Here is a 14,123-nt window from a genome sequence, read left to right as displayed (position 1 = left end):
CTGTAGCAAAGTACATCATTGCGTGCTTTTAGAACACAAGTCATAAGAATCACTAGACTTCTAGGTCAAGGGGTAGACAGGGAAGATTACACACAAAAAATTGAGGATAAGCGTAGCTTTGGCTCTTAGTAATAGCAGCGCTAGGAGCTAGAAGTAGAATACTGCTTAAATGTCCTAACTGATATTTGACTTAGAATTCTATACTCAACCAAAATATCAATACAATGAGTGGGTATAATCAAGTTATGTAAGATATTCAAGGCCTTAAAAACAAATGTTCATTGATTTTGGCAAGTGACCAAAGAATATGCTCCAACATATGATGATAGATAGATAGATAGATAGATAGATAGATAGATAGATAGATAATAGATAGATAGATAGATAATAGATCAAGAAAAAGGAACATAGCAATAGGACTGAACATGGAAGAGTTGGTAAGTGAAATACAGATTAGTAGTTTTGCATAAACCTTAAGAGGAATCATTCCAAATTGGAGAATGACATCAGAGAATTCCAGGAAGAAAAGCTCCAGAAATAAAACAAAACCAAACAAAATTTATGTAATTCTGAATGTGTTTGGCTGTGTGGGAAATAATATTAAGGGAGGTTTTAAATTCAATTATAAAGTTTGGGAAAACTTAGTAATAGATACATTTAAAAAAAAAGAAATCAGTAATTTAAAAAACCCATTTATTTATTTATTTATTTGAGAGAGAGAGAGAGTGTGTGTGCAAGCAGGGGGAACAGCAGAGGGAGAGGAAGAGAAAGAATCCCAAGCAGATAACCCACAGAGCACAGAGCCCAATGTAGGGCTCCATCTCATGACCCTGAGATCATGACTTGAGTCAAAATCAAGACTCAGACTTTAATGGACTGAGCCACCCAGCTACTCCTTAGGTATTTTTTTGAAGGGACACAATTTTGTTGCTGTTGTTTTTAAATGTACAATTAAGTGGATTTTAGCATATTCACAGAGTTGCACGGCCTTCACCAGCACCAAGTTGCAGAACATTTTCATCACTCCGAAAGGAAACCCTGTCCATTAGCAGCCACTCCTCATCCTCCTTTCCCTCTGTTTCTGACTACGGCTAATCTACTTTCTGTCCCCACAGATTTGCCTATTCTGGACATTTCACAGAAATGGAGTCCTATAATGTGGGGCATAAAAGCTTTTATGCCTGGCTTCTTTCACTTAGCATAATGCTTTCAGGATTCATCCATGTTGGAGCAGGTGTCAGCGCTGCCTTCCTTTTCATTGCCAAATAGTACTCTATCGCATAGCCGTACCACACATACTCATCATTCACCAATGAGGGCCATTTGTTTCTTTTACACTTTTGGTTATCATGAATAATGTTACTGTGAATATTCAGATGCAAGTTTCTATGCAAGCATAAGTTTTCAATTCTTTGGGCTATATACCTAGGAGTAGAATTGTTGGGTCATATGGTAACCCTATGTTTAACTCTTTGAGAAACTGCCAAATTATTTTTCAAAGTGGCTGTACCATTTTATATTTCCATCAGCAGTGTGTGAGAAGTCCAATTTCTTCACATCCTTGCCAATACTGAATGATTGCAACAATCTCAACAATGTTCTTTTGCATGTAGCTATGCAGTGTTATTGTCCATTTAAAAAATTATAACCCAGCTGCAGCACCTTCTTGCTAGACACATGTCCAAAGGCAAGGGAAACAAAAGCAGAAATGAACTATTGGGACTTCATCAAGATAAAAAGCTTTTACACAGCAAAGGAAACAGTCAACAAAACCAAAAGACAACCTATAGAATGGGAGAAGATATTTGCAAATGTCTTATTAGATAAAGGGCTGTTTTCTAAGATCTATAAAGAACTTATCCAACTCAACACCCAAAAAACAAATAATCCAGTCAAGAAATGGGCAGAAGACACAAACAGACATTTCTCCAAAGAAGACATACAAATGGCTAACAGACACATGAAAAAATGTTCAACATCACTCGGCATCAGGGAAATTCAAATCAAAACCGCAATGAGATACCACCTGACACCAGTAAGAATGATTAAAATTAACAAGTCAGCAAACAACAGATGTTGGCAAGGATGAATAAAAGGGGAATCCTCTTACTCTGCTGGTGGGAATGTAAGCTGGTGCAGCCACTCTGGAAAACAGTATGGAGGTTCCTCAAAAAGTTAAAAATAGAGCTACCCTATGACCCAGCAATTGCACTACTAGGTATTTACCTAAAGGATACAAACATAGTGATCTGAAGAGGCACCTGCACCCCAGTGTTCACAGCAGCAATGTCCACAATAGCCAAACTGTGGAAAGAGCCCAGATGTCCATGAATGGATACACATGAATGGATAAAGAAGATGTGCTGTATATACACAATGGCGTACTACTCAGCCGTCAAAAAGAAAGGAATCTTAGCATTCGCAATGATGTGAATAGATCTAGAGGGTATTATGCTAAGCGAAATAAGTCAGTCAGAGAAAGACAAGTATCATATGATCTCACTCATATGTGTAATTTAAGAAACAAAACAGAGGAACATAGGGGAAGGGAGTGAAAAATAAAATGAAATCAGAGAGGAAGACAAACCATAAGAGACTCTTAACTGTAGGAAACAAACTGAGGATTGCTGGAGAGGGAGGAGGTTGTGGGATGGGTAACTGGGTGATGTGATTTCCATGGGTGTGAAGCACTATTTCATTGTGGTTTTGACTTACATTTCCCTGAAGATTAATGACATTGAGCTGTCGAGCACATTTTGTCACTTCTTGGCCATTTGTATTGTCTATTCAAATCATTTCCCCACTTTTCAAAAAAATTGGGTCATTTGTCTTGTTATTGTTGAGTTGTAAGACTTTTTTATATATTCTGAACAATTCATTTATCAGAAATATGATTTGCAAATTTACTCTCCCATTTCTTGGACTGTCTTCACTTTTCTTGATGTTGCCCTTTGAAACAAAATTTTTTAATTTTGATGTTCAGTTGATCTATTTTTCCTCTTGTTGCTTATGCTTTTGCTGTTATCGCTATGAAAGCATTGCCTAATCCAAGGTCATGAAGATTTACATCTGTTTTCCTCTTACAGTTTTAAAGTTAAGAAACTTTTTTTTTCCTCCAAATTTTTATTTAGATTCCAGTTAGTTATTAGTTCCCAAAAGAATAAAAAAGAATAAAAGGAAAATATGATCCTGTTATACTCTCTGGCTCAGCAATGAACAATATTTACACAGTGGTAAAAATATTAATATAACTTTGATTTAACAAAAATGTCATGACATAAAATATGAGGAAAATGGAAAGAAGAAATAGAGGCGCTGAATGTTAGTTCTGCATTTTCTAGTGTAGGAAGACATTGGATGATGTCTAAAATTGACAAATCAAGGAATGGCAATAAAAATGAATTATAAGAAACATGAACGTAGAAAGAATAGAAAGAAAATAATCTTGGAGAGTTGAATTTGTTGTTCTGTTGAAAAAGATTCGAGAGCTGAAGACTGCTGTTTTCATTATAATCCGTGCGGTATTATTTGACTTTTTACAACATGCATTTGCATTTGTTTGATAAAAAAATTTTTTAAAAATGTGGTCATTTTTATGACTTCCAAATACATGTAATTTTTAAAGCAATTGTCCTATAAATTCTAATACTAACTTAAGAGGTCATTAATTAAGGTATTTCTTCTACCAATTTTTGTAATAAAATATTAGAAATTTGCACTTACGTATTTATTTATCGTTACCAGAGGGAAAAACGCCATTGATGTCATCGCGTTTTGGTGCTGGAATCTCAGCTAATTCTTATACTGAGAGGCGTCATCAACAAACTACCAATTCAAACACAATTTGGCTCATATATGATTTTTAAATTGAGCTTTTTAGAAATAAAGCGTGTTTGTCTAGAAACAATTATATAAAAGTAAAATGACTTGACTCTGATCTTAGGAAGCCATGATACACAAGAAGAATCAAATATATTAAAAATCTTTAACACACATTATGTTACGAGTGAAAGGAAAGTATGTACAGAGCACGGATCAGTAGGACACAAATAAATTGATGGATTGAATGAACAATTAAATATTTTGAGAAAAAGTTGGGGATATGTTCGAGAAGGACTAGCTCTATAAATTTAATTTCGATTGAATAAAAGTAGAAAAGGATGTGAAGCAGGGAGATGGAAGGTAAAAATTCGGGATAAATAATGGGATTGAGAAGTTAGCGGATCTGAAGTTTATTTAGCTATCACATACAGGATGCATAAAAAATGAGAATTTTTCTTTTTAGAAACATTCATTTGAAAACATTTTGGTGTAAATCATTTCTAATATGTTTTCTGTAATTTTTTCCACCATGAAGTAGCTACAGATCTATATAACATTGCTGTACAGATGTTCTCTAAAATAATTTACTTGAAAAAATACACAGATTCTGCTACCTGCAGCATAGCTCAGAGAAGGTAGGAAGAAATCCATAATTGTCCTATACACAACTATAAAAGATAAAAGTTTGCTTTATAATATTTTCCTGATTATGATATTTGTATTATAGATTCTTTAGAAAATGAGAAAAAGACAAAACAAATCATTTGTAATCCCATTACCCAGAGACGACAGCCTAATTAATATACTGTAGGTACCACGTGGGTAGGAACAATGTCTGCCTTTTCACGCTATATTTTCAGTACCTAGCACAGTGTCTAGAATGCAGGCATTTGGAATTTGTTTATTGATTAATTTTTACCTTTTTTGGTGCATTTTCCCGATGTTCTATACATACTGTATGTACCAGTGCATAGGGTTTATGGTTTGTCTCTAATAGCGGAGCATTTCACTAAGTATTCTTAGAAAACACGATCTACAGTGGATACATAATGAACCACTGCTATGCATATATTGTAGTTTAGAAAAGCGTGCTTTACAAATACTCTCTAATCTTTTTAATTTGGCTTGAAATTGAAAGCATTTCATTTAATGCCAAGTGATTAACAAAATGCCCACAACTCTTATTTTTGTAGCACAAATTTAATTTATGAGGTTTCCAGTAACTTCGCTTCGGAGACAGAATGGGCAAGAACTGGACAGATGGGATTAATAATCTGTTTCTAACACTAGCCGCGTGGTCTTGTACAAGTTATGAACTTCCAGTGGTCATTTCCTCTCCTGTGATAATGGGGGGTTAATAATAGTTTCCCTATAGAGTTGTTGTAATGATTAACAATGTTTAATAATTAGTTTGTAATAACAGTATGTCATACTAAATGTCATATATGGCAAATTGTGCCTGGCACATAGCAAGATCTCACCAGTGTTAGCTCACGATCAGCCCTTGTCATCTTTAGATCAAGGAGTGTTTTCCAATACAACTACTGCTGTTAATTGCAAGCTAAAACTTTTACCACATATTCTTGAAGTGCAGAAGAGGAGGAAGGGACAGGACAAAAGATAGGATCTTATCACCAAGTCTGGCAGGGAGAGACCAGACATCATGTTCCAGTAATGGACCTTACTGACCTCCTGACCAGCATCCATGGTCTGAATAGAACTACAAAATTCAATTTCTTCGGAAGTAGATGCTATCTCTTCTGGGACTTCACGCAACTGGGTAGTCTATGAGGGTTCTCAGCTGAAAATTAAAGAGCACGTTTCTCTGTATGTTGAGTATGATTTTACTATCTGCACATCCATGTTTATAAGCAATGAAGCTAAATGAGACCCTGAAACTCTTTTAATCCAAGATCTCCATTTTAGAGATGAGGAAATGAAGACTCCAAGAGGTTAAGTCATTTGGCCAAGGTTAAAGAGATAAAGTGACAAAGTTAGCACCAGCCTAATGCATTGCCATTGTGTATACCACAGCTTGCGATAGGAGATGATATTTAAATATCAATGCTCACATTTAAACTCATACATATTTTTTGTTTGTTCTTCGTATTTCATGTGCATAATCACGGTTTCTGCAAACCCAACCAACATATTTTTGTTGAAGATTTTGACAATTAGATAATCAGTTCTGAATATGAAAATGGGTGGCCTTGAGCCATCTGGTCTTGATTGTAAATTAATCTTAAAAGGGTGAAGATAAATAGGATTCCAGATGAACAGAGATTAGAAGAAGGTCACCATCTTCCAATGTTAAAAAAATAAGATACTCATTCAATTGGCTTTACAGAAATTTTGTGCATATTTATATTCTTTGCGTTTGGAGAATCTTATCTCCCATTAGCATCATAGAATATTAGACATCACAGAGTCCAACTGCTTTATTCTCCAGATAAGAAAATTGAGACTCATTGAAGTTAAGTGACTTTTTCATCGTCATTTTACCAGTTAGTGGAAGGACGGGCAATTAAAAGTGGTGGATACTTTTAAAAATATTTTGCTAAGTATTTTCATATATATCTCATTTATTTTCCATTATCTTTAATATGAATATTATTTTCCACATTTAACCTTTGAACAAAAACTTCTTCAGAAAAATTCTAGTTGTTGAGTTTCAAAAATATATCTGCTGATTGTAAGATGAAATCGTTTCACCACCACATATACTCGAGAAGAAGTGGAGCTTCTTTCGATACTCAATTTTTTGATGTTATTTTAAATGTGGACATTGCCTGAATGCATCTTACTTTTCAAATAAAGCCACTAATGTGATATGCCTCTAAAGAGGCAATGTGGCAAATTGCATATAGATACGTGGCATACTATTAGCTCTGTATTATTGATAGCATTAAGAACTGAGTTCGGGGGCGCCTGGGTGGCACAGCGGTTAAGCGTCTGCCTTCAGCTCAGGGCATGATCCCGGCGTTCTGGGATCGAGCCCCACATCAGGCTCCTCCGCTATGAGCCTGCTTCTTCCTCTCGCACTCCCCCTGCTTGTGTTCCCTCTCTCGCTGGCTGTCTCTATCTCTGTCAAATAAATAAATAAAATCTTTAAAAAAAAAAAAAAAAGAACTGAGTTCGATCTAATGCCTTTAAAAGTTCTGGTCAAAAAATAGACAACTCCTATATCAACAGATTATATTTAAAATTAAAGATTTGAGATCCACTTTTTAAAATTAGCAATTAAAATATCACATCTTTATAAATAGCCTTTAAATCTGGGGCAAAATTCTCACTTATATTCTGGTTATATTTACTACAGGGACTTTTTTTGTGTGTGTACATAATGTATCTTATTATATCTCCAGATTCATGTAATAAATATGTGACACAGGCTGCTATATGAGCAATTATTTTAAAATAGACCACACGTATATTTTTTTCAAAGTTGTCTGCTTTGCCAATTTATGTTCAGTCAACATAAAATAAGTTGGACTCCGTGACCTTGCAATGAACCATATCATTTAGTTACACATATTAGTTTCAAAAGGATTTACTTTTCCAAAGTCATTCTCTCTGTGTAATACTAGATAGGTAGGGGAATTTTAATGGAGATTAAACATTTGGAGAAAGGCATTATACGTCATATTTAAAATAAAATATGTTGATTATATATAAGGTATTTTTCAATCACGTGCACAGCTGTTTCATAGAGGAGAAAAGGATTTTTAGCAGCAGTAATGACTGGAACTCAGTGACTATACAACTCAGTGGGTATGAGCTAAATCTCTCATCTACTCTGTATACAGAAGAATGCTCTAGATGTTAAAAATTAGTATCCAAAAAAATGTGTTTCCTATGTGATCTGAAAAATCTCTAATTAAATAACAAAAATATTTTAGTTTTAGAAAAACACACACATGTATATCAAGGATTAGAATTGATTGAAAAAAACATTATATAAGGTCTTACGGTCACTGTGGGGAAATATCACTTGCCAGATTTTTTTGTGTGGGTCACTTCAACTCAAAATGAACTGTAATTATAAGTTCTCAATAACCAAATATCGTTCATTTGGTCCTAGGCATGGATACGTTAGAATATAAACCAAGAATTCAAGTGCTCTCCCATCATAATTAATTAGATAGACAGTTCCTGTACATATTCAGCCAAGGAATAAAGGGGGCTTTAAAATATCTTCATAGAGGGTTGCCTGGGTGGCTCAGTCAGTTAAGTGGGGCTCTTGATTTTGGCTCAGGTCATGATCTCAGGGTCATGGGATCGAGCTCCCAGTCCAGCACTAGACGTGGTGCCTGCTTAGATTCTCTCTCTCTTTCTCCCTCTGACCCTCCCCCCTGCACTTGTGTGTGTGCTCTTTCTGTCTCTTAAAAAAGAAAAGAAAAGAAAGAAAGAAAAGAAAAGTCTTCATAGATGGAAGTATGAGAGTTCCCTTTCAGGTATAGTCTGCCATTGGCATATTTTTTTTTTTTTAATCACTAAAAGGTGAGGTTGGGTTTGAATCTGTTTCACCAGACAGTGAAATGGTTCCTACTCCCTGTGCCTTTAGCAAAAGCCTGAGAAGTCAGAGAGTGGGGGCAAGAGGGAGAAAAGTATATTAAAGTTAATAATAAGAAATTCTAACTAATATTTCCTGGCAACTTCCTATGTACTGGGTACGTTGCTTCTAGTATGTCTTCAAGAACTTAGACATGCCATCTATAAGCAGGAGAGGAAACTTCAGAAGAGCGTGATTTCTAATGTTTTTAGGTATGAAGAGCCTTTTTCTGGAAAAAAAAAAAGTTAAAGATCTCTTCAGTGTGATAGTATTCATATTTTATTATCCATGGAATCATAAAATAGCACAGCAAAAAGCTATGAATTTATGTTGTATAATTACAATAGCATCTGCACAAATTTTTAAAAAATGTATGTATATTTATGTGTGATATAAAGAGCTATATATATGACATAGACACATATGGTACATAGACATACATTTATAGTACACATAGATATTTATGTAACAATATACATATATTTATATGAGATTATATGTATAACATACACAAATAGTGCATAATTGGGGATTTATGTGAAATACTATCTATCCAGCCATTCTACATGTAATCTTAAAACGTATATGTGTAACAATCCCCTGAAATAACCTTGAGGCCATCCAAGGTGAGAGTCAATACTTTGGAAGATGGATTTTTTTTTCTTTATTAGAGAGGGGGAGAGAAAGAGGGGAGAGAAAGAGGGGAGGAAGAGGGGGAGAAGGGGAGAGGGACAAGAAGTGAGAGAATCTTTTTTTTTTTTTTTAAAGGTTTTATTTTATTTATTTGACAGAGACAGAGACAGCCAGCGAGAGAGGGAACACAAGCAGGGGGAGTGGGAGAGGAAGAAGCAGGCTCATAGCAGAGGAGCCTGATGTGGGCCTCGATCCCGGAACGCCAGAATCACGCCCTGAGCCGAAGGCGGGTGCTTAACCGCTGTGCCACCCAGGCGCCCAAGAAGTGAGAGAATCTTAAGCAGGCTCCACGCCCAGTGTGGAGCCCAATATGGGGCTTGATCCCACCCCCCTGAGATCAGGAACTGAGCTGAAACCAAGAGTTGGACTCTTAACCGACTGAGCCACCCAGGAGCCCCTGAAGATGGCTTTTGACTATAACTTGGTGCCGTGGCTTAGTCATTCATGTACAACTGCATCTGAGGTGCAAAATAAGCTAATTGCATAGCCATTTAATTGAATTTTTTGTGTTACTGTTCTTTGGAAGTGTCAGTGCCACTCAGTAAAGGTTTCCATTCTCACATAAGAGGTAACCTTCCCTTTTTATTAATTCTATTTCCACTATATTTTAAGATCTCTATTTCTTGTTTTTAAAAATTATATTTTCTTATTAATCAATACAGTGCAAAAATCAGGATTTCTCAAGCTCTTTCAGGATTTCTATTTGTTTTTTTAGCCTCTGCTGTTTAGCTAATGAAGGTTTTCTGTGCGTCCGACTCTTGTGTGTGACTGTATGTGTACAAAAGCATTGCGTTTGTGCAGCCAATATAATTTTTGCAAAGGCTATCTTTCTTGACTTCCTTCTCATCATTTTCTCTTTGGACAGTCTGGTTTCTTAAGGCTATTGAAACAGGCTTTCTTACAATTATTTGTTCTATGTTTTTCCTACATTTTCTAAAAAATCCTTAGCTCTATCTATCGATGGGTACTTTTTTTTTTAAATGGTGTCTCTTACCTAAAGTTTAAATACTGAATGTCAGTGTATTCTGATTTTCCCTGAAGAGTAACCCATAGCTTTTTTTCCACCTCAGCAAAGGATATAGACTTTTAAATAAATAAGTAATCAATGTATATAAGTAAATGTTGTTCTACGGAGACCTTTTAAAGTAAAGAGGATTCTCATATACCTAGAGAGGCTTAATTATCACCTGGTTTGAAAGCAAAGGACCTCAGCAGTTAAAGTCCCAGAATCCCAGAAATAGTCTCAGGATCCCAGAAATGGAAAGAACACAAAGTTAACTTAGTGACAGAATTCAGTTGATCACTCATCGAGTCACAAAGCACAAACCTGTTTCCTCTTTTCCATGGCAGTCCTCCAAGAATTTAAACCCCATAAACATGTCTCTTCTTCAGTCTTAACATCCAGTCTTACATGACATGGTTGCTAATTGCTCCCACGATGTTTAGTTAATCACTATGGACCGAATGAGGCAAAGTTATCAGGAGTGGTTGGAGAGTAGCCACATAGATAAGAACCATCACCTCCCTTATCTAGAAACTAGACCACCATTAAAGCAACCCAAGAGAGCATTAAGTTCTGAGGCAGACATATCACATAGTTCCCTAATTATGATCTTGTTAGCTTTCTACCCTTTTACTCTGTTCTTGTGGAGTCCCCTCTCCCCAAGCCCTTGTCCCATAAAGCCTCTGGATTTTTTGTTACTAAGAAAAGAGCTATGTGCTTTATTGTCATCTGGGAGTTCTGAGAATGGGGAAGGTAATTGTCTAGACCACAAGAGGAAGGAAAGATTTCAATTCAATTCTTTGAACTTGAAACCCAGATGATAGGATAAGAATGAGAATTACAGACACTTTGTCTGGTCATTCCTTCAGCCCACTACCTATCTGAATCAATATGTCTTGGATTCTGTCTAAATTAGAACTCTGGAAAAGATAATACATTCAGACTTGAGTTTAGATTTTATTTCATGCATCCATGAGAAATGATGGTTGTATATTATCCTGAGAATCTAAGTGGTTCTCCTGGTCAGCCCTGATGATTTAGCACATTCACCCTGCAAAACTCAAATAAATAAAATCCCTATGCCTGAATGATTTGATTTGACATCATGAGTAAGCAAAATGTCCTCATAATTAATTGTACTCTTCCCAGGCCACTCTATTTCTGCAGCATATAGGCACAAACACAGATATTTATTCGTGCAAAAACTTTCCTAGTGTAAATGTGTACATGGACATATAAATAAATTTGTGTAATGGAAAAACTGTGCTTTAGCTGTTTCCCCTAATTGTATATTCAATATTTTCCTTGGCCACTTACAGCTGAATACCTTCTATATTCATGAAAATTCGATGAAGCATATTTGAAGAAGCATTTACTTGCAAGCACATTAAAATGTACCTCACTATTCTCATATTTGTGTCACCGGTTGCACTACGCTTTTATTGCCACCTGGGGTTACTTAATAATCAAAAAAAGGAATGAAAGAAACATGATATCTAATTATTCCACCACTAAAGAATGTTTGAATCAAGCAAGTATAAATGATTCTCATCATGAGAAGACGTGCTTAATGTAAAGAGAGAGAAGGACCTAAATTGAGAGAGAGAGAAAGAAGGCTGAAACTGAAATTTATTAACGCTTGTGAAAACCCCATTAAAATCCTTCAATTTATGGCAGTTAAGCAAGTTTACATGCCGGAATCACTTGAGATTTCACATCTAAGGCAGATCATTTGATGTTTTATGAATTATCAGAGGTCGAAGAGACAGATACTTACAGCATAGTATCACATTTTATGGAAGACCCGATTTTCATATTCATCTGAGATCTTATTTTACTTACTGCTTTTGACAAGAGTGATTCTGGAGAAATACTCACTTATTTGTAACATTACAGGAAGAAATAATGGAACAGGAAACTGGAAAGAAATTCTTCTGTCCTTCCTGGCAGTACTGTGAAGTAGTTGACATTTATAAGATTAAATAATCCAAACAAGACATATGGAACTGAACATTAAATAAAAAGAAAAAAAAAGTTAGGGTATAAACGGTGATTTGGGAATAGAGATACTATTTTCTTAGTTTTTTCCCTTCTTGTTCAGCAGCAGATTTGAATATATGATAATCCATGATTTGCTACCCTTGCATTAGGAATATTTTAATCAACTGGCCAGGCACTTAGTTAAATTTCCTGGAAAAGATAAAGTAAAGGCCCATCCAGGAAACTGATAATGTACTTTTGCTTTAATAAATCTGCCTCTTTAGAATCTGCCTCTATTTACAACATGTAAATACCTGGATGGAAATTGATATTGTTTATGGCTTCCAAAGCCAGAGATTTTTTTTTTTCTTTTTTTAAATCTGTAGGTAGTAATGTAAGCAGTTGGATCCATCCACATCGTTGCCTTGCCATTTTGGAGACTGAGGCAGACGAGAGAAGGTAATAATGCTGGTTCTTTATTTATTTAAAATGTTGATATTTCATTTATTATAGACTTTTGGCATTGATCTCGATTTTAAAAGATACTGCATTAGAATGCTCTTTATCCTGATCACTGAGATTTTGGTGGCCCCTTACCTTTCGTGCCTAAGCGAATGTCTTACTTGCCTCACCCTAGAATGTTTGCATATCCACATTTTGGAAATTGTTATTTATACTTCACTTTCCTCTTTCCTTTTATAGTTGAGGCCCATTCCCCTCCCACCCCCACATTCTCAGTGTGTTTAAAGAACAGATAATTACATTACATTTTCCTCATATTTTAAGGTCAAATCTTCCTCTAGGCTCCATTGCAGGCTGATTAACCTCAGAAGCTTTCACTTTTTCATTTTTTAACTCTCTCATTTTTACGGTTCCAGGAGCAATTTCTTCAGATTTCCCCGACAGTTTGGTACTGAAGGAAAGATCTGCTCTCAGGGCTTCTACTTTATGGATCTTTATATTGTACTTTAAAAAAAAAAAAAAAAAAGTGGACTATTTCTTCCTTGTTCCATTCTGTCACTGTCGTTGGCAGTGGGGGGGGGGTTGGGGGGGGAGAACAATTCATCACGACGTTCTTGAGCAAGTTACTGGCCAGCGGACTTCATAAACTGACGGTGGCGTGAGTGTGCGCATGCGTACACATGTGTGCGTGGAGCCCAGCAAATAAGCGTTCTGGGAATATTGCACATGCGCACATCAGGCTTTCGGAGTAAGACTAGTGCGTCTTCTGTGAGAGGTGACTCCCTGTTTTTAGATACGTAGCAGCAGTAGAGTTTAAAACATAAAAAGCAACCTGATACTAGGCCCACCATACTCGCCTGCCTCCTCTTCCCAGAGATTTAAGAGGTAGAAACTCACTGGATTCAACAGTAAAAATCTTGAGGAAGGATGAAAGAAGAAGAGCTTTGTGACCAAAGACTATGAATCTGTGATGAAAATTCCAAATAATTGACCTCCAGGCTTAGATATACTTAGCTTTTCTTTGTCTTTATTGGGCAAAATGTGTTCTTCACTGCCCCACAGTTACCCCACTAAACTTTTTTTTTTTTAGTTGCAGTTGATTATTTTGACAATTTACTCCGTTGTTTTGGATTTCATTGCCCCTTTTCCAGGAATCTGGCCTTCCCCCTTCCCCCTTCTGAGTTTAACAAGAACCTTCTCTCTGTTAAATCCTTCAGGTCACTGATAGAAATGTTAAATGACCACAGGTTCTGAGCTGACCCTGGAGGAACCGTGGCACCATTTGTTGTCTGTCCCTAGGTTGACACTGATCCATTGATAACCTCTCTCTGGGTCTGACTTTCCAGCTGCTTTTCCACTCACTTCATAACTGAGTAGTTCAGACCTTGTTTTTCCACTTAATTGATGTGTGTGTTGTGCGGGGCAAAATCAAAGCCCCTGCTAAAACTTAAGATTGATTGTATCTCTGGCTTCCTTTGGTTGACCAGAACTCCCACAAGGATATCAGCCTGGTCAGACTAGGCATGTTCTTGTCAGTGCCATGCTGGGTTTCTTATCAAAGTGTTTACTCTTTCATATTATTTAATGACTTCTCCAATATTTTTTTTTCCT

This window comes from Ursus arctos, unplaced genomic scaffold (assembly GCF_023065955.2).
Source record: "Ursus arctos isolate Adak ecotype North America unplaced genomic scaffold, UrsArc2.0 scaffold_1, whole genome shotgun sequence".
In the NCBI taxonomy this organism is placed as follows: Eukaryota; Metazoa; Chordata; class Mammalia; order Carnivora; family Ursidae; genus Ursus; species Ursus arctos.
Note: the sequence above shows the minus strand (reverse complement) of the source record.